Genomic DNA, 21,560 nt, shown 5'->3' on the forward strand with positions numbered 1-21,560 from the left:
GTTTGGTTTTGGTCTGTGCATCCAGCAGAGCTGCTGAGCCCAGGTGGCTCTCAGGGATGTTGTTGTGATACCAGTGGAAACCCGCTCACAGCTGTGAAATCAGGCTGAATTTGACATTCCTTCATAGCTTGCACAGGAAAATGAGTTGTTTTTTTTTTTCTTCTTCTTATAAGCTGAGCATATCTTGCCCAGAAATTGATGCAAAACCAGTGCAAACCTCCCTTGGTGACAAGCCCTTTCTAATGGGAACACAGGGAGGTGCCACGGTGCACTGCAGTGCCTGCTGCAGGTGGGTGGACATCAGAAAAAAGTGCCTGCAGGTGATTAACACAGGCTGGTATCTGCAGCCCCGTTTTTGACAGAAACATTAGGGATCAGATTGCTGCATGGCAATAGTTTGTGAAAAGCAAAAGCATCACAAAACATGGCTTGAAGCAAGATGCTGAGGAGGGTCATCGTTTGGCATCCAGCAGCAGGCCAGCATGACCAAGGAAGCAGCAGTGGAGCTTGGTCCATATGTTTGTCCTGCTTTCGCTGCTGAGCAGAGTCCTGCCGCACCAGTTTCAGAGATTTGAGGGCCAGAAGGGACCATTATATCATGCCGACACCAGCCTGGATGGGGCTGCCTGGGCAACAGATGGCTGAAATGTAAGCAAAGCTCATCAGGAGGAAGAATTTCTGCTTTATAATAATTTTCCACCAAAAGCAAAGCAACCTTAAAGCAGGAAATCCTGGAGGTCTACACAGAGCTTTAACAGGAGGGGAAAACAGAAAGCCAACCCTACGATATTTTGTTCTGGAAGCATCAGAAGACGGTGTTTTTAAAACAAACCAGGCTACCTTGGGCTCTGAGCAGCTGCCAGACGGTTTCTTACCCCCCTTTTAACAGAGAGAAGCTTTTCAGCAATAGGCAAGTGTAGCACTGGCAGGGGGGTACCGCAGCGGGTCAGGGCTCTGCTGAAGGCTCAGCCCACGATGCTGCAGAGCCACAAAGCCGCCTGCTCTGGCACAGCCCTGGGACCCAGGGAAAGGTGCCTGCCACACCGTGGCTAGCACCCATGTGCAGCTCTTGCAAGAAATGTCTCTGCAGCACTGACTAGCCCTGAAGCCCTCAGAGGTGCTGCAGGACTGGCATCAAGCCCAGCCTGCATCCCCTGATCCGCTTGTGCAACAGGGTGGCTGCAGACCCCACAGCACCCAGGACATTGTCCCTGGCACCAGCCCTGTGCCCACATTTCAGCAAGGCAGCGCTTACCACCTGCATTTCCCTGTGAAGGTCAGGGTGCTGCCTCCCCTGTGGCCAGGGGCTGGAGCCAGGCACCGGTAATGCTCCGACGCCGTTTCCATTTTGCAGTTGGCTGCATTGTCTGAATAGAGCTGGGAAGCACTGTGGGAACAATGAGATAAAATTCATTTCTAAAGAGCAATTGCAGCATTAGCACTGCAAGGTGGAAAATCTGCCCAGGCAGCAGCCTGCGGGTCGGGCTGGGGCACCTGGCCATCCCCGTCACCCAGCACATCCAGGTACATGCTCTGAAGCTTGCCCTAAGTGAGATGCATGACTTTAAAAGAACAAAATAAAAGCCCGGGTACAGGCTTCTGAAGGGAAGCTGACACTGTTTTCTGCAGTGTCTCTCCAGCTCTTCATCCCGTCTGTGGTTCCTTGCTCCTGACCTCCAGGGCAGCGTTTCACCTGCTGCCTTACGGCATCCCCTCGCAGCGCTCCGCAGCTAGGTGCCTTCACAAGGAGCACACCAGAGCTGCACACACCATCGGCAGGGCCCTCCACGCTTATAAATTCGTACCAGCCTCTGGATTTATCTTAGGGCTGGAAATGAATAATATAACACAGTAAATACTCGCTGGGGAAAATGCAAGCAGACCATCATTCACGGGCTAAATTTTTCCTAGTATCTATCATGCTACTACGTACAGACCAAAAAGACTTTGCATAGCAGTAAAACTGTCTCCCTTTGCTGAAATGAGAAAGGGGGCAGGAGGCACAGAGAATATTTGCTTCATCTCATAGAGACAGAGCATTAAAATGCTATTGGGTAATTTAGGCATAGATAAGAATAGTAAAGCCATAGGCCTTTTTCTTTTCTTTTTTTTTTCCCTCTTTTTTTTTTTTTTTTTCTTTTTAAAAGATGTAACTCTTTTAAGAGTTCCCTTAAGAGCGCTCAGTAGGGTGTGTCAATATTGCTCCCCATGGAAATCATATGGTTTGCCTATGCAGACAGTGAATTGTTTTGTGGCTGTGAAATATTGTGTGTTGCCCTGCGAGCAGTGGAGCCAGTGGCTCGAGGAACCGTTGTTGAGACTGACAGTTACATTGTGCCCCTGAATAGTGAAACGGCAGAATCAAAAACTCAAGTGGACCCAGACAGAATGTCCTGACCTTTAAGTAAAAGGCTGATTGGATATGGTGTGGGCTCCCCTTCATCTTTCACCATAATCCATTACACCTTTCTTGGCAAACCCTCGTAATTCATGTGGGTGTGCAGATACATTTCCCATAGAATTTTTTTAACATGCTTATCATTAAATTTATCTCTTATAACTTGCTGGCTTTTGTGTAGTCCAGTTGCGAATTTAAGTACCAGCTCCCTACGTTTAAGCAGTCGCAGCATTCTCCCTGAGAAGTAATGCTGTGCTCTACAGTGTGAAAGCCCAGCAATAATAAATTTGTGGGAGCCCAGTCAGAAGGAAAGTTCCTACCGCACAAAAATAAATATACACTAAGATACTGTGTAATAACACGCTGTGGGAAAATAGCAGACTCAAGTCACGTAAAAGCCATGAACTTAATTATATTAGGTCTCCTATTTCAAATTTGTCCGAACGAAACTGTAAAATATTTGGGGCAGACACGTTTTATGTGTCTGTAATGTGCCATGCACATTGCCTTGTAAGAAAGAAAATAGTCAAGGCATTATTAATATTTGCTGCAAACTCTGCTTTGGAGACAACTGATGTTACCTCAACAAAAGAGAACATTGTGTTATTTCAATCTTCATTTTTAATTCCAAAATTGATTCTTACCAATTTGAATTGTTTCCTGAAATAATAGTCAGGTGTGTACAAAATGAAATATAGCAGCACAGAAAGACAATGACTAATTTTTAATAGAACATCGCTAGGATGTGTAGCAAGACAGGTTTCCTTCTTTAAACACATGGGCTTGATCCTAGAAGTCAGAACTGCTGTGGTTTGTACCCAGTGCTCTGGTAAAGGCAACACATGCAGGAGAAGCTGCATTATGAGCATCTTTATCTGTAATTCTCTGTACTTCCATCTGCTGAGAAAATGGCACAGCCACTTGTAGCATGAGAACCATTCCTTCTCTGAGATTTCAGCACATGGAAGCACAGGTCCCAGCACAAGCAGCACCCTGCACCTTCCGTTTGGTGCCAGGGAAAGAGCAGAAGCAAAAGATAGACTCAGCGTTTGCTGCAGCTGGAGAAGGAAAGACACACAGAGGACTTGTCAGGATGGTCTTGGTTTTTTGAAAACAAAATCCTGAAATGTCAATGTGATTCTTTTATTATTATTTTCTTATTCTTCTTATAGACCTTTTTATAGAATAATGTGTATATGTTATATTCCTATGTCTATCACTTATTTTCATTAGAAACACATGTACTCATGGACACATCGTTTCCCTTTAAAAGTCTTTTAGGGACTTACTACCCCTTTTTCATCCCTTACTCCCTAGCATAAGTGAGTGACCTTGAGTTTCATGGGTTTGAGTACAAATCTTTCACACAGTCCACCCTGTGGGTTTGCAATACAGCATTGGTATTAATGTCTCTCACCAATTTTATATTATCATATCTACAAAGACTTTAACCTCTGTAAGGCACTGTACGTACAAAGATGTTATTTGTCTGGATGTTTTCTCCTCTGTGGATGGGCTATGCTGCTGTATGCACACTTTCCTCTTGCATGATGGTGTGCACTTTACCCACTTGCTCCAAAGGCGACTGTACGACAGCTCCTGACACGTCTGAATGTGGCACTGGCATTTCTTGCATCCCAGTTCTGCGAGAGGCGAGAATCTTCAAACTCAATTAGCATTTTAAAGAATAGGTTCAGTTTTGTGGTCCATTAAAGTCAGCTAAATTGATGCACTGCATGTCTTTATTTCAAAAATAAAGCTGAACAATTAAAGCCCATGTCTCTTTGCTCAGCTTTTGATTCCTCACAAAGCTTTCCCACTTGCTGCCTTTGGATGTAATGTTAACAAAGTCAGTTAACATCAAGAGCAGCGCTAACAGGCATGGCAGAATTCCTTGTTTTTGCTCAATCAGTCTGTGTTCAAACTATCAGTTTGATTTATTTGTCCACGTTGACCCTTATTCACCACTTAATTATCCTCGTATAATGTTTCAAGAGCCTCCTGACACAAGGAGAAAGACAATTGCCGATGTTCTGTGGAACAACTGTTGACCTGATGGCCAAAATGATGACTGGGGGTCGAAGGTTGTTCTCCTTTTGAAGGACCCTCTCCATTCTTGAGGGCTCTGGCTGGAGACGCCCAGCCTGGGCGCTGCTGGCGCTGGGCAGCCGGCCGCTCCCGGCCTCCCCCGGCCCTCGGCTCGGCCTCCTGACAGCCAGGCCCCCGAGGCAGCTCCTCCACCCAAGGAGTGGTGGTGTTGGTTGGGCAGTCTTGAGGGTTCGTTCTGATCCCTGTGCCATCCCTGAGAGCTGTGCTCGGCTGTAACAGTCGAGCATCCCTACCACCACCACATCAGGTCCAACTCTTCAGCCCTGTGATCCTCACTCCATGAGGTCCCTTTGGTAGGACCCCATGGATGCAGTGGGTCAGGTCCTCTGCCATCCCTCATCCAGCTCTTGCTGAGAGGCTGTGTGAACAAATTTATTTCTGGCTCACTGATCCCTCCCCACCTTGGCAGCCTCAACAGGAGCTGGCAGGTGGCATGACTTGGAAGGAGCCCACAGCCATGCTTAGGGTCTCCCCACTCACTTACTCACTCACCATTGCTTAAGTCTTCAGCTACAATGAGCATCTGAGTCCCAGCAAAGATGAAACCACAGGGAAATAAAATGGCAGCCTGCATACCAGGCCACAGCAGTGGGTTCTCCATCTCGTGGGAGTCTGGGACATAACGCTGTTGCACTTGGCCTACCAGTTTCTTTTGAAACTCCTGTCTCAGACTAAATGTTCTAGCATTAGTATTATTGCCATCCAAAAGGCTTTTATGCTTAGTTTTCAGGCAACAACATTTTTTTTTGTTTTCATTTTTAATGAAAACTCGAAAGCTGTCAAAGAAATATTTTGGCCAAACTGAGAAAAATTGCTTTCATCGGTCTTTTCCAGGAGAGAAATAAATAAAGAATTCCCCAGCTGTCTTTATTAAATCACAGACATCTAATTGCAAAAGCAGGATGCCGCCAGCTCTTAGCTGGCTCTCCTCATGATGTCCCTGGGAAACAGTCCTCAGTAGTCCCTGGCACTGGTGTGCCCAAAGCTCCTGTGTAGTCAGCCCCTCTGCACCGCAGAACAGGAAGCAGTTTATTATATCCCCCACCTCACAGGGATAAAACAGAGAGAAGAACTAAGCATTGGAACTGTGTGTGAGCCACAGCTCACACTGGCACTTCCAAAGACCCAGGGAATCATGAGTGTTGTCCGAGTGACTTGCTCGAGGCCACATGGCAAACCTGTGCCAGGGCTGAGGACTTCTTCCATGAAGTCCTGTGCATAGCTCAAGGTGCTGGGGACCACCAGCCATCCTCCACCTGCTTGCCGTGGCAGCAAGAGCCAGCGTGGTGCATATCCCTGCCTGGGGTCACTTCAAATGCCACCAAAACCCACAGTGTGTGGCTGTTCATCCAGATCTCTCCATCGGCTCCCCATGTGGGGTCTTACTGGGGAACGCCAGGCTTTGTGCTCCCCATGAGCACGGGTCTGTGCCCAGCACACCCCAATTTTTACCTTCTCAGCCCTGCTTGGCCGTGCCTCCGGGGTGGAGCTCGCCGCCCTCCATGCCACAGCTGTGCTGGCGCCAGGCGCAGCACCAGCCCGCCTGCAGGTGATAAGTCTGCAACTTTTATCAGCGCTAGGAAAATCAAATTATGGCTATTTTATGGTACCTAGGAGAGGGCCAAGAGTTTCCATGAAAGCTCATCTTTCATTCTGAAAAGAGCATCTAATCGCTTAGGGGTAGAATAGCAGGACAGGGAAAGTCTCAAACCTTGTCTGAAAGATGGAAAATTTATGGCTGCAAAGGGCAGCATATATCAAAGAGCTTTTGGCCAAGGCTCACCAATAAAGCAATTCACCTACTGGGTGATGTGAGGACAGAGCAAGATGAAAGTAAAGTTAGATCATTTCTTCCCATCGCAACAAAAAGGTTGATAAAGAATATACTTGATATCAAACAGAGCTTCCTGCTGTCTCTAGTTACCTGGGAGTTTGGAGCCTGCAGTTTGAATAATGTTTCCCCTATAATAGGGTTGACAGCAGAAGTGTGGAGAGACTGATGGGCCTTCATGCAGGCTCAGCTTTTGTAGTTCAGGCTCATTCTTTATTCTCGGAGCGGAGCAGATAATAAATGTGTAAATAAATAGTTACCAATCTTCTGGCACGGTAAAATAACTAGTTGCTTTCTTGTGCTGCAAAGAATTCAATCATAGCCCTAGTAAAACCGCACACAGATAACGCTGCACTGCTTGCAATGTTTCACGCGCTTTGCAAATAGCTCTGGAAAGTCATTTGCATCATTTGAGGCAGAGCGTGGGTAACGTTAAATGTGTCTGCCAAAGGGACCAAAGCACAGCAACCACACATGCTGTTTGGGAAAGTTGGGTTCTTACAGAAATACAAATTCATGGCTTCTTCTGTCCATTTATAAAAACAAGTCTGTGCTAAATTCTGACTCAATCTAATTCTATTAGCACATTTGTTTGTTTAGTATGATCTCTGAGGAAATTTTAACAGAACTGGATTTATATTAAAATCCGTGTTTCTGTTTACAAAAATAATGGGATTTTTACTTGACGGCAATGGCTGTTAAGCTCTGGGTTTATCACACCAAGCTCTATCGTATTGTTTATACATCTAGGAGATACTTTGGTCCCTTTGGTCCCCCACAGCAAAGCAGAGTTACAGGGCAGATTTCAAACATTGTTCTAACTGGGTCTTTTTCAATGAGACATACAACATTTAGGCCAATTACTTTAATGACAGATGCAAGAGAAAATAATGCACAAGTGCTTACATATATCTTGGTAAATTAAGTATATCATCACATTTTTTCCATTAGAACATGAGCAGAAAATGTGCTGCTGATAATTTTCTAAGTGCTTCAGCCCAGACACAGTGCTTGCTGCCTTTACACAGGCTGCTCCTACACTCCCTTATGCACTGCGCTCCTACACTGCTGCAGGTCAAGGCTGTGCTCAGGAAAAGATTTCCCCATCGAGTACCTTACAATTTTCAGAGAGCAGTAGATGAGATGATTGTTAACAATCCATTGTTAAAATCCGGGTGTTTTTAAGGAGACGCCCTGGGAGATGAGAGGGAATACACCCTGCGAAGCTCTCCTAAATTAAAGCATAATCTCTGGGGCAGACCTTTAGAGATGACTTGAAGTACCATTATTCCCCTCAGCTTGGGGCTTCAAAGGCATTTTTTTTCTTTTTTCCATTCTGCGAGGAACTTGTTCTCAGGCATCTGGAAATGAGAACTGGATGAATTTTTTGTTTTTCCAAAAAGTAAGTCAAGTGAGAACTGATTCTTAAATGGAAAGTTACTGCAGAAAAATCTCTTTTTCAGTGAATATTTACCTTTTCTTTGATAGAATAAAATGCAAACAGTTGAAGTTGAAATAACTTCTTAAGATTTTCCTTTGTTTTTTGTTTTTTTTTTTTTCCAAACAATTTTTTTAACCACAGTCAAAATGTTTACCTGAAACCGCTTTTCTGAAAACTGAGCTATTTACTGCTTCAGTTTTACTCTTGTACAAAAATATAAGCATAAAGCCCTGCAAATTTTGACAGAAATGACTCCTGAAAAGGAGGAAAGATGACATTTTCAGCTCAAGTTGTGTATCTATTTTAACTAATTTGTAAAATACAGTTGAAAAATGATATGAGTACAATTTTATTTTATTTTTATATCCTAATGTTACAGAAAATGCCTCTCAGTCTCCCAAGGGCAGTAGCATGTGTAAAGACAGTACTCTGAGAAAGCAATGCAGAATTGCTTCTACAATTTTATGTGGAAATTCAGCATAGTATTAGCAGTGTCCTTGACATGAAACAGCTTAAGCCCGTGCTTAAAGTAGAACACAACTTACACAGTAATAAGTATTAGCATAGTAATGCTAAATAGGTGCGCTAGCACATCATTAATTAGTAAATCTTTGCTGTGAGTTAACAGCCTGGTTGCACTGATATCTCCAGGCAATATTAGTAACTAATGGCATAAACACAATTCAAATGGGTGCAGATTTGGCTGCTTATGTCAGCAACAGTTTAGGAGATGAGGTCGAAATCTTCCATAGGTGTTGCTTCTATCCTCCTGTGCAATGTTGCCATAAACTGCATTATAGCAGTCTCCCTACAACCAGCTTTTGTTGAAGTTTCTGCTTTTATTTACACACATTTCCCCGAGGGATGAACCGACGCGTCCCTGACTTCAAGGCGGAGGCTGACACCAGGTCTTTGTCCCTGCGAGTGCACCCAAGCGCAGCAGCACTGCACGCCTTGCTCCTTGCCACACAGTGACAACTGCAGCAAGCAACCGTCCCGGCTCTGACCACATCTTTTTGCAAGTAGGAATTTCACCAGGGGGGTTATAATGTTCATGTTCTAAGCGGGATTTTAAGACATTAGCAAGGTGAAAGTGGATAAAACCACTGTTTTACTGCACTGACTGGTTTTTCTATTCCTTGGAGCAGAGGAGAGGGAAGGAACTGTCACACTGCCATCGAAAACAGTCCCTGGCAGAGACAAAGCTGTGAACCCTGATGAGAGCTGTAGTGAGAAGCTGGGAGGTACTGGAAAATCTGCTTGTCAGGAAAGAGCCTACAATCACTATGGATTGAGGAATGCTCTCTGTCTGCAGAGGGACTCCTTGTCTCAGATAACATGCGTGTATATGCTTATTCTGCTTCCCTCATCTTCAAACACTGCCCCAAATCAGAGGTGAGCACTTTGGTTACAACATTAGATTTCTTCTCATTAGTTCCCTACATATCCACGTCCACAGAGCCTGAGAGGTGTCAGATTTGGGTCTGTTTGAAGCCTGAGGCTCAGGTCCAGGACTTCTCCCCATTGTCATGGGAGGTTGTTTCCCCGCAGCAAGACTCTTTCTAGCGAAGTTTCTCCCAGGCTTCAGCTGGTTTCAAAAATAGACTTTGTCGATAAACAATGAAAGTTTCACACAAAAATCATTGCTACGCTCCCTCCAGTTAAGCACTCGGGAACCCAAAGGCACACAGGCACAATGACCCTACAAAGAGGCAGAGCTATTTAGGGATTTGTTCCAATTTCTATTTAATATAGATGTGCTGGCATCACCTCGTGCTGACAGGTGATTGCCGGTGGAAGGGTCTGCAGCCTCTGCTTCCCCTGGCAGAGCCATGTGGCCTGTGCAGCTCCAGCAGAGACCTGGGCAGGATCCAACAGCCTTTTCTTGTTCTGCTCTGTGCCAGAAAACCCACGAAGCACAAACTACTCTCTCAGGGTCTGCTTCCTAAATCTGTCAGACAAGTCAGTACTTCATTCTTTGATTCCTCAGGACGACAAGACAATCTTTCACTGAGCTGGCCATTCAGGTGGACAGACAATCTCCTTTCTTGTAAAGCAGAAACATTTACCTTCATCACACAGCTATGTAAGATCTGGTGATGAGAAGTACTAGCCTTAGTTATTACAAAGTCTCATATCCTGATTGTTGACAATTGTGGAAGGATATTTACACAGTTTAATCATTTGACAACAAATGAATGCCTTAGAACAAAGATGGCAAATGGTTTCCAAACCATAACTAATATTTCAATGTATTTTAACTGGAAGTAACAGGATAAAAATTATTATTTAACAACTCTCACTCCATCGCATATCCTAAAGCATATGCTTTATACATACTTTTTGAATGTATTATTGTCACGCTCAATACAGCATGAATATTCTGTAAAAATCATATTCTTGTAATTAGAGGACATCATGACGACTCGAGAGATATGAAAGATGAGCTGCCTTCTATAGCCTATGAAAGTTATTTTCCTGCATAGTCTTTTAGAGGAGCTAAGCAGTTAAAACATGTGAGATGCTGTCTGCCTTTCCAAAAGTGCACAAAATCAGTTTATTGTCAACACATGTCAATATATTTACTTGCACTGAGGAAATGGCTTCTGTTGATTGTTTTCAACTGGGCTGATGCCTGTATGCCAGATTTGCAAATCAAATGTTACCACCACTGTGTTTCTGGCAGAAGAAATCAGAGCTGTAGCTGGAGTACCAAAAAATGTCTGTTCTTCACTGTCACCTGACAGCATTTACAGACATGGGTATGAGATTGTAGCCTTTTTTTTTTTTTTTCCTCCCAAAGAAGCAATAGTGAAACTCAGGCTGAGGAGTGTGCCCAGCTGACTGACCCTTTTGGATATGAATTGTCCTGAGATGCTTTTGGCAAGAAGAAAGTAGTAAGAGAGCACCAAATCCAACAGAACTTCCAAGCTATGTGCAAGTAAAATCTGCCATTTTAGGGGAGTTGTACTTTATTGTAAATGTAAGCAGAACATACCAGATTGAGTGTCATGGACACTTAGATCGGAGCAGTGCTGGTTGGAAGGGATTCCCAAATGTCATTTTGTCCAGTCTCCCACTCAAAGCAGGACCATCACCAACTTTCAGCCATGGCAGTTATGCACTCATCAGGGGACTAGACATAATTTTCAATTCACCTCATCCATGAATGTCCAGTTCCCCCTGTGTCTTTATGCATATTTCCATTTGCCTCACTTTGTGACATGCAATCCTCCCACTTGTGACTTGGAAGAAGAGAGATGACAGTGGCAGGCAGCAATAACATTGATGCTTAGCTACCTGGAAGCACTGGGATCCAATATAAAATCTGGGAGGAACAAGGTCCAGAGGAATTCCAGAAGAATTAGCCTCTAATCCTACTAGAGAAAAAAATGAAAAAAAATAAATAAATAAAAATCTCTCCAAGTCCAATAGAAGTTCCAGGGGCTTTTTCATTACTGCTACCTGGTCCAAATTTGTCCAGGAGTGAGGAGAAGGTGCATCTTTCCTCTGCCATTATCACTCCCATCTCAAACACTCTAACATGTAATTAGCTCACCTTCACACATGGTGCAGCACAGCAGTTTTCCCTGTAAATGTGTACAGATCCATGCAAGTTGCATTTAAGTACTGGGAGGAGGGTGTGCAAAGCAGAATGAAATAAATACAAATAATTTTGTGCATGTTATATGAAACTCTACACAAATATTTCGTTACTTTACACCTACAGCATTACACCTAATGCTCAAAGGCAGCCAGCTTTTAATGGTCAAACCAGTTTTGACTCCTTTGGGCCCTCTGGGCCTTTTCCACAGGAGGACGATGGTCCACGTTCAGGGCTCTAGCTTGTTACAGCAACCGAGCCTGGAAAACAGCATGTGGAATCAGTCAGTACCAGTGTCTAGAAGAAGAATAGGCTCAGCCTTGAATGTTCATGTTGGATATTGTCTGAAAAGTTGCCCGTCATGTTACCGCTTGGAAGCTGTGGCAGTCGGGGATGACACGCTCCGGCTTCCCTATTAGCCCCCCTGCGCCGCGAGGACAAAGGCAGCGGCAGGCTCCCAGCCAAGCACATACATTTGCAAACTGCCGCCAGTCAGTTCCCAAGGCCAGGGGCTGGATGCCATTGACAAAGAGATGTGAACCGCAGGCTCAGCCTGCTCCGCTCTCCCTGCCGAGCGAGTGGCGCTTCTCATGGAGATCTGCAGGGCCTGCTCCCTCCCGCTCGGGCTGTGATGGGCCGCCCGGGACCTGCTGCTTGTTCTTCAGGTTTTCATCCAGTCCACACCACCCAGCACTGCAGCGTTGTATACCCCTCAGCAGCATCCCCTCACACCGCAGATTAGTGTGCAGGTACTGATCTGCCAGCGCACACAACATTTCCTTCTTTAATCTGCAGTGTGGGGGAGCAGACCTGGATAAGACCCGCTGGAGGTGTGGTTGGATGTAGTGGGTAGACGTGGAGGACCATGGCACAGCAAGGACTGACCTCCAGAAATGATCACAGGTCTGTGTGAAACACAGGCACCCAGGCCTGGCTGACTTTTACTTCTTTGCCTTTCACCCCCTTAAAGAGCTCACACCCAAAGACCAGTGCACAGACCTTTTCTTATGGAAAATCTCTGCATTAGCCTCAGGACTCCAGCAAGCCGTACACCTCCTTGAAGTTGCTGGCAGAGCTGCTCTCCTCGCGTGGGTCCAGTGGTGTGGACACCACATTTCCACCAGACAATGCCAGAACCTCCTTCAGGAGCACACCAGGGTCTGCCCCAGGCCTGCGCCCCCCTATTTGTCATGAGGACATGGTGGTGCATGCTTCACCACCTCAGATGACTGGGTAAATGAATTTGCTGCTCTTCTCCAGTAATGGCCAGCAGAGCTGAAGCGAAACAGAGAAGAAATCCTCCACAAACCACAGCTTTCACATGGAAATTCCCACTGTCTGAGCCCATGCTTCTGTCATGCTGCCATCCCAAACCACCCCAAATCCAAACAGACCAGATCTCTACCCCTCACTAAATCCTCTTAGCGATACTCCCAAAATCCAACAGGATTGTGAGTGGTCTCAGTCCACACTTCCAAAGGTAACCTCGTGCCAGTGCTCACAGCAGGGCAAAAAAAAACACAGGACAAAAAAACCACCTGAGACAGTGAGCCTGGAGCACACCGCACTTTGGGGATCCCCACTAGCCAGTGTGAGCACGCCGCACCATTTTTCACCAGTGAAATTAGCCCTGACACTGCACTGAGCTGATGCAAGCTGGATTTCAGCTCATGATGAGGTGAATTACCTCAGCACAGCCTGTGTGGGAGAGACAGTCCTGCTGTTCCTGGAGAGGCATCCCATGGGGCAGATACCTGCTCCTTTGGAGAAAAGCTGACGAGTCTCCAGCACATGGCAGCAGCCCCACAAAGTACAGCCACAACCTCACTGCACCTCCTGCTCTAGGTTTAGCTGCACACTGCAAGCATGGAAAGTGACCTGGCAAATGTGGCTGCTGAGCCAGGTAAGAGCAAGATCCAGGGACAAGGACCTCCTTCAAATGCCCTGTGAGATGATGCATGCAAATCCTGCCAGTGCTCTCCTCAGAGAGGGACAGGCACAGGGGAAGGCAATGCCTGTTGTTTAGAGAGTGACCAGGGAACAGGAAACTCTTTGATCTGGCACCTTGCCACTCTGCTCCTTTCCTTCTCAATCCAGCACCAACAGTACCCCCTCAGGAGGCTTTTCACTAGCAATTTGCCAGTCAGCTGGGATGACAGTGCTGAGACCTGCCATGCGTGCTCAGCCTTCCCATGCAGAGCTGCCACTGGAGCAGAGGAGCTGTGACACTGCACCTGGCATTGGCTGGAGACAGGAAGGGTCTTCTTATTTGAGGCTGAAAATACTAACCCTGCTTGGAGGTTTCATTACTCAGAGCAGGGTTTCCCTCCTGACCTGGTGACCTTGGCCTGACAGGTCCAATGCATGATTTTTGTACAGATAATTGTAACCATACATATCTGAAAATGTGGGGAAAAATAAATAAATAAATAAATAAATAAAATCCCAGGTTGCAGCTATCCATGAGCCAAGAACTCTTCCAGACTGTGGTTCCTGCCATAAACACCTCCAGAGCACTCACAGTTCCCTTGTGTTTCTGTATCTGGTTACGAAATGGAGGTCTGCAGTGCTGTTCTTTGTCCGGTCAGCAGTTGGGCAATCCCCGACACAGGCAGCCCAGTCTCAGCACTCACAAATAATGTTGTCTGGCACAGATACAGGGGATTTCTCTTTTTTTGCTAAGAGGTAGAGTCTGTGGCCAAAGCCTTCAAACCTCACAAACACAAGGTTTGAGGACTCTGCCAGCTTTGTGACATTACATGTATCTACAAGAGGAAGAAATCATCAGGAATTAAATCTCATGAGGGAAAAACCTGCCAGTTCATGAAGGCAGGGTTACCTAAGAGAATAATACATATCAAACAGACTGATTTTTTTTTTTTTTTTTTTCCAACAGAATTCAATTTTTTCATGATTCACCAGTCTGAAGACTTGAGCAAGCTTTGGAAAGCACACTAGATCCCAGGAATCCACTGGGCTGAAGATCACTGCATTTCTGTGCCCCCTCACATGTACCACCACCCTGAAAGACTGCACAGATGCAGACCATCATCACCACACTCTGTTTACTCTCACAGTCTTTAGGAATCACGTCTTTAGAGTACTGTTAGAAATAGAGCAGTTTTCCCTTCACTTGCAGGCCCCACTCCCAGCTCTGTGTACTCAGCTTACCTGCGGACACACAGCAAACATTACATCTTTGAGTCTCCTCCTCCTTGTTTTTCCCTCTGCATAACCTTTTTGCCTCTTCAGCAGTAGCACAGTATTTCTGGCTACAGTAAATATCACTGTTTCTAAAGCATTTTTACTATTTGTCTAGCTTTTGGCCAAGGAGACCACAATCCTTTCTCCCAGTCTAACACCAAAGCTTAACTCAAAGCAGTGGCAATGATTTTACTTTTGAGTTGGACCTACAACAACCAGAAAAACAGCAAAAATATGTGTTGCATCAGGCATTGCATTCAGAGCCCAGAAGAATTAATATAGTTGTCATAACTGGGAGAAAAAAATCCCACAAGGCTGAATGTGGACACACACAGCTGAACGCAGCACACACACAAACACAGATTTTTATGAGCAGTGCCGTCAGCAAGGAGATTGTTTATAGTAGCCGGTAATTTATAGCTTTTAAATGTAATGTTGGAATGCAAATAACTTTCCCCGTTCCCTTCCCTCAGTGATCTGCTCATGAATAAGGCTGAAAGGAGCCCGAGCAGGAGACACAACCAGGGAGGAAGAGGAGACAGAGAATGAATCAGCCTGCCCCCGCTTTCTCCCATCCCCTGGAAATGTCACCGGCTGCCCATGGGATCAGTTCCCAGCCCAGCGTGAGGACGCGGTGCACAGCTATGTGTGACATGACACTTAACATCTCCCATCCCAGGCAACCAAGCAGGAATACTGCTCAGCCTACCGTGAGCAAAAATGTATGAAATGGCATTAGGCAAAAACAAGATTTCTGGGGATTACAACAGGAATACAAGGTTTTTCCTTTCCCTGTAGGGTAAATGACCATCCCAATGCTCCCCTCTTTTTTTGTCCTACCTTTTCACATCAGTAGGGAAGGACAAGATATTTTCAATTGTCTTTCTGTGCCTTCAGTGCCATTCAACATCAGAGTTGCTGAAGTCACTTTTGTCACTGTTTGGTGATGCTACAGTTCATTGGTAATAATGGGAAAAGTGCTTCCTCTTTACATAATTCATCTGATTAAAAAATTTTTCAAGTGGGTTTTGATGGACAGCAAACAGTCTTTGACCAGCCTCAAGAAAAGAGCAAAATTAAAACAATTATTTTGGATGTTAATCTCTGCTAGGGTTTGATTTTGAAGGCTTAGAGGAAGATCTATAAAATAATATGAAGTTCAGCAAGTTACTGTAGTGTTTGTACTCACAGTGCAAACAAACAAAAAAGTTTACATTCAGAGCTTTTTACCTCCCTTCTATTGTGTTTTCACTTTTTTTTTTTCTTCTCCTCCCAATGGCAAAGTTTGCATTTATTAATATCTACGGTAAGTTACGGTTTGGGCTTCAAAAATGTTTTGGGGATCTGCAGGTGAAAAGGCGGGAAGGAGCTAGCTTGTTTGATATTTATGAATAAACATTGAGAAAGTGTCTGCCTCACCTCTCACACTGTTGAATAACAAAAGGAAATGAAAGAGTTTATGGTCCCAGGCAGATGTGAACAAAGCTACAAGATTGATCCCAGACAAAGACAGCTCACTTGGCAAACACTTGAGTCCTCAGCATCTCAGAGAAACTTCAAGCATCTTAGAGAAGAATTATGGGGCACTAATAGTAGAGAACAAAAACAAATAAACAAACAAACAAACAAAGATAGCAGGTGTTTCCAAATGTTTAAAAATGAACTATATTATGATCTTCATTTAAAAGCCACAAAAACTGTGGGAGGTGTTTTGGTGTGCAAACTGATCACATTTTTCAGCTTCCTCTCACCACCTCTGCAGACAAGAAAATCCCACCGTATTTTGAAGGGGACGCTGAGGCTTTGAGGTGCTCATATCATTGTGGAATGGGAGTTTTGAAAAAAAGCATTAATATCACAGCAACTGGAAGTGCTGGGAAAGAGATCTGCAAGGCAAGCAGCTGCTGGGTGGTGAAGGGCATGGAGAAGGCTGACAGAGTCTGAAGTGAGACACTTCAGGATCGTCATGTAAGTTTGTGAATCTGGAGGGCAGCAGGGTATTTGTAATGTGTCTCAATACACGTGTATACAGGCTACAAGAAGCAATCTCATGCTGGAGCTGGCAAAAGTGAGCCTCGGTCTGAAGAGCCCAGTTTTTGTCACGCAGCAGTATAACTATTTTTTTTGTACCTTAAGTTATTTTATGTAGAGATAATAAGTGTGGGGTTTTTAGCAGTTTTAATGATCTGAGCTACCGAAGTTAAACTCAATTACTTAAAACCAATTATTAGAAAATTAATTTTGCTGGGTTTGGTTAACTGAAAATCTCTGCAGGAGACATATTTTCCAGATAAGATTATCAAGATCATTATTGTTGCTATCATTTTAAAAACCTGGAAAACAAATAAATAAACTGGTATGTGACAGATTAGTTTTCATCTGAAAACTGTAAACACTTTCCTATCAGTTGAAATTTTATTTTGTCCATTAGATGTAATTCTCATGTTTCTCTTTTTTTTTTTTTTCTAATTTTCTTTCTTTCTTTTTTTTCTTTTTTTTTTTTTCCACAAGAGCCTGACAATAGGTGAGGGAATGTTTTTAAAGTCAAGGCAATCAAAGCAAAGCATGTCTCTTGTGAGAAGATTTCCCTGATGTTGCTTTGCCCACCACTACCAAGGCTGTCATCTCTGCAGTCATGGATTACATCGGTTGCTTTGTGCCTGGGAGAACAATCAAAAAATCTTTCCTTGGAGAGGAAATCCAGTCCTGTTGGACTGGATGGGATTTTTGTTGCTGGCACTGGTGGGAGCAGGATTACAGCCTTAGACCCAGCCTTCATCCTACCCAAGTCTCAGGAAGAAGTGTCTGTCATCTTCAGCAGGTCAGACTGCTTTGTGAGGGGGCTTCGGTAAAATGTAGTCCTGTTCCTAGACAGTGTAAAACCAGGCTCTCTGCCCAACACAAGTACAGTAACAATAACACTAATGGATGAAGGCACAAGAACGTATTCCCCAGCAAAACATGGGTTTCGTCTGTGCCTTCATAGGCTCAGGCAGCTTTCATTACACTGTCAGCACAGCCCATCCTTTCAAAGCAGCTCAAGATGAAGAAGCACCATGAGATTTTGCGTGCAAATGAGCCTATCCACAACATTTTACAAACCACAGTGGAGAGGAACAACAGAATTCCTGTTTCATGTAACACATACCATGAAACAACAGCCAGAGCAGGTTGTTTCCCTTTTGTAATGCCATCACTTAATATTGGCCCCTTCAGTACACGTCCATCCTCTGCCAAATTCAAGGCACACTTGCCCATCTGAGTGCCATGGAGGTGCCCTGGGCTGAAATTTTCTGGCGGCACATCCCCATGAGCATCATGGATCTGTCCTTTCCCAAGGCTTCCTGGGCTGCTTTTGCCTCCCTCCACCCTCACACAACCATGAAAAGCCAAAAGCAGGTCTTCACCCTTTTGGGACACATCACAATTTTTCATTCAGTAATCCTCCTTTTGTGTCTGGGGAGCGGTCACCTGAGGCTGCTGTCCCCATGGGAGAAAGGAGGGAGCTGCTCAGCAACCAGCACAGGTTTGCCCCAGGGGACGTCCCAGGCAGCTGTTTGCATGTTTAGGTTTACAGAGCTGCTCCTCAAAGCTTTAGCGAGGGAGTGTAACACAAGGAATCACTTGCCTTTCGTTCAGTTATTAAAACCTCTAATGTCCCTTAAAATATAGTAAAGGTTTTCTGCTCAGATTAGTGTAAGTATCACACAAATACAAGCAAAACATAACTACCTGGGATCTGAAACAGCTTCATTGTCTGCTACTGGATGCCAGGTTTTGAGCTGAAGGCTGCTTCACTGTGCAGTGGGTATCTGCAGCATGCAGTGACCCAGCTCTTTGCCTTCCACATCGGAGAGTGCCCCTGATGGAGCTGAAGAGAACTTTTTACATATTTACGGTACTCACCAATTCATTAATTCATTAAAGTTGCATTTTATTGAACATCAAGTACATTCTATCTAGCAAATAAAAAAATTAGTGCAATGATTATCTTGAAAAATGCTGTGATACAGTTCATTTGGATAATTTAGAGCTGTCACCATTTGCTAAAAAGAGCCAAATGACCACATTTATAGTAGAAACAATCCTGAATTACAGTTAATATAGTTTCTGCAACAGCAGTTCTCTGAAAAGTGACTGCACATTTATGGAAGTTTATTAAAGGGTTTATCTCCTTTTTAAAAATGTTCAAATTGAAAGTGTCCTTATTTGTTTGGACCTGTATTTCTTGGCAATATTTCACATTCTTCAACTACTTTGCTTTCAGGGTCTTTATGAAATTATTAGCATCCAAAGCAAGGCACAAATACTGCACCACCTCCACAGACATCATATGTCAGAAGACAGTTTCCTGTAGAAATAGACAGCATGCAGACTGGGGCTGGACTGAGCAGACGGAATGAAGCTAAATAAACCAAATGAAATGTGTCATTTGCCACAGTGAAAATTTTAAGTATGCATTTGTTCATTTTTAATTACAGAGACAGTAGAAACCATGCCATTCAGCAGAGACAAATTAGGCTTCAGATGGAAAGCATAATTCAGGCCAAGTGAGTAGCTGAAGAAAAAAAAAATGGTATAACTAAATATTGCTAGTTGCTTTCTTAAGACTCAAGTTTATGGGAGCTGGGTTGAGATCCTACCCAGGAAGGAACAAAACTTAGCATTTTTCCTGAATGTTTGTGTGTGAGAGGTTTTCAGATCCCCATACAATCTGTTGCAGTCTCCATTTTGATGCCTTCCTGCACAGCACCGCAAGCTGTTTTACGCTCAAAAGACTGCAAAACACCATGGTCCTGGTTTGCGGCAAACAAGCACATTTGTAGAAATATTCAGGGTAGGATCCTCCGCTTTCTTTCTTCATTTCTTTACTTGTCAGTGTATTCTGCTCACAATTAACACTGATGCTGCTGTCGGCAGAATATGCTGACAATCATTACAGCTTCAGCACTGAAAACAATTTCAAATTTCCTGAATAAAAAAAAAAAAATACATAAATCACTCCTAAACAGAAAGCAATATTCATTGGAAAAGTCAATATATGTCAGGATATAACTGTGCAACAAATACTATTAAAAATATTTTCTTTTCCAGTGAGCAAAATGATTTTGTTATTGTATATTTGTTAGCAATCTTGAACAGAAATGCAGTATATTGTATGGTCGCAATGATAAAGGTTGACGTCAGTTTTAAAATACCCCTTGGCACTAATAGAGGAATGGAAGTAGCTTAGTTTCTGCTCAGCATTTTACAGCTTGTTCATCAGTACGGCAAATCCTCCTGAACAACCACCACCACAAACTCTGGGATTGCTCAGCGAACTGCAGAGCGCAGTTACAGCCTGCTCGGCGTCAGTTTGGCATTGAGTCCTTTGCAAGATAAACTGAACATGCATTTCTCTGCTGGCTTAGGATATTGTTTGGGTGGAAATGCGTCACTGTCTAGGGGCTCTTGAGGCAAAGCGGGATGCGGCAACTGGGGGACAGACATCTCGTTTGGCACTCGGCGCGCTATGAATACGGGGAAATGTTTGCGTGGGGAAGGGAACGGCGAAATGTTTGATGGCTGCGCTGGGCAAAACCGCCCCGTCCCTCTGCTGTGCCCCCCCGTCTGCGAGGGACCCGCGGCCGCTCCGCTCCCGAGCCTCCCGGATCCGTCCCCAGCCCCTTCTCCCCCCTGGGGCCCAGCCCGGCCCTGCCGGCGGTGTCGCAGCGCCGCCACGCGGCCCCCGGCCCCGATATGACGCCAAATGGCGCCGTGCTGGGCCGTGACGTCATCCGGCCTCTCCATGACGTCACGGCCCCCGCTCCTTTGGCAGGGGGTGCCTTGAACCCTGCCCTGCGCCTGGCACACGCCGCGTTTTGGCAGGACGAGTTTGAGGCGCACCCAACGCGCTCCCCCATGGCCACGAGGCATCTCCCATCGCTCCCCGGCACCTTCCCGCACGCCCAAACCACCCCAGAGAGCCCGGCCTGGGCCATGGCACAAAGACACCGCCCGCAGAGCCACCACCGCCCCGTCACGGGGAGCCATCAGCCGAGAAATCCTCCGGGGCCAGCTCGGTCGCGGTTGGCCGGTCATCGGCGTGTTGCTGTTCGGCTGCCTCCGTGCTGCCCAGGACATGAAGCAAATGAAGCCTGGCTGTCGCCCAGATGATCCGCGATGTTGCGACCAGATGGAACGTGGCTTACAACATGTGTAGATGCCTGCTGGACAATAAACAGGCTTTTGCTGGCTTTTGCTCCGGTGAACTCGAGGGGGTTACTGGCGGGTTAAAACAATCATGGCCCTCAAAAGATTTCTTTTTTTTTTTTTTTTTTTTAATTTACACCAGATGAGCAGAACAACAGGGAAAAAAAAAAAAAAAAAAAAGTTAAATAGATTTATTTTTTTTGTATTAGTGCTGATCCCTGTTTGTTTGTTGTTTTTTTTTTTTCCCCACTTAACTCAGGATCAACAAAGAAAAACAGACGCAGTTTTGCCCGTAAGCGTGTGCTTATTTATCTTTTTCTTTTTAAATTGTTGCAATAGCTTTAATGAGTTTACCGATTGAGAAGAAATTATTGCTCTGTTTCTGCTCTGAGGGGGTAAGCCTAGTACGTACGTGCATGGTTGAGTGGCCCCTCCACACGTAATTCTGCAATACTGGCCATCCTGCCTTCCAAAAGCTTTCTAGTGAATTGGACAATTTCAATTAAGTATAATCTGAGTTCTTATGAATAACAAAAAAAATAAAAAGCTAGATATAGGAGAAAGAGCATCTTCCAGGCTGCTCCCAACACAGCTGCCTTTGGCCATAGCGCCAGCAGCACAAGAGACACCAGTGCTGGGACTACCGCAGCATGTCGTTGCTCACTTCCATCCGAGAGCACCAACAGCATCGCAGGAGTGCCCGGCGAGCTCCCTACTCATTGCTCAGGCTCCATCCCAAGCATTAGCTTGGAGCCACCAAACACCATGGACATCCCACAGG

At 45.0% G+C, this 21,560-nt stretch overlaps 1 long non-coding RNA gene across 2 annotated transcripts; it reads left to right on the forward strand.

Annotated features, from left to right (window-relative positions):
• Positions 1 to 9,052: 9,052 nt before the first annotated feature.
• Positions 9,053 to 20,914, forward strand: LOC137854190 (uncharacterized). 2 transcript variants are annotated; one of them, XR_011095008.1, is made up of 4 exons: positions 9,053 to 9,174; positions 14,280 to 16,555; positions 17,099 to 17,408; positions 18,855 to 20,913. It is a non-coding gene; the product is annotated as an uncharacterized lncRNA (long non-coding RNA). The 2 variants fall into 2 exon arrangements; XR_011095007.1 differs by having other exon boundaries at positions 17,099 to 20,914.
• The last annotated feature ends 646 nt before the right edge of the window (positions 20,915 to 21,560 follow it).

Source organism: Anas acuta, chromosome 3 (assembly GCF_963932015.1).
Source record: "Anas acuta chromosome 3, bAnaAcu1.1, whole genome shotgun sequence".
NCBI classification, from domain to species: domain Eukaryota; kingdom Metazoa; phylum Chordata; class Aves; order Anseriformes; family Anatidae; genus Anas; species Anas acuta.